We start from the raw sequence: 568 nt of genomic DNA on the forward strand, positions 1-568 counted from the left end.
TCACATGCTGGTTAATATATTCACCAAAACAAAATGAGTCACTTGCTGGTTAATATAGTCACCTACACACCATGACTCACCTGCTGGTTTATATAGTCACCAACACACCATGACTCACCTGCTGGTTAATATAGTCACCTACACACCATGTCTCACCTGCTGGTTAATATATTCACCAAAACGAAATGAGTCACTTGCTGGTTAATATAGTCACCTACACACCATGACTCACCTGCTGGTTATTATAGTCACCTACACACCATGACTCACCTGCTGGTTAATATAGTCCCCAACACACCATGATTCGAAGATTAAGACACTTATGCAGCGTATGGGAATCTTTTTTCAGGAAACGTTTCGCCACACAGTGGCTTCATCAGTCCAATACAAAGAGGAAGGCGTAAGGAGAGGAGGAGAATGAGGTAATCAGTCCCTCAACCTGGAGTCGATGTGTTCATTCCATCAATCTTGTAGAATGTACAGCATAGGGCCGTAGACGTGGCTTATATACTGTAGTGAGGTGAGGTGAAGCATGCGGAGGCGAGGTCATAGTGGTACCATCCACTAG

This window comes from Cherax quadricarinatus, chromosome 47, assembly GCF_038502225.1.
Source record: "Cherax quadricarinatus isolate ZL_2023a chromosome 47, ASM3850222v1, whole genome shotgun sequence".
Taxonomy (NCBI): Eukaryota; Metazoa; Arthropoda; class Malacostraca; order Decapoda; family Parastacidae; genus Cherax; species Cherax quadricarinatus.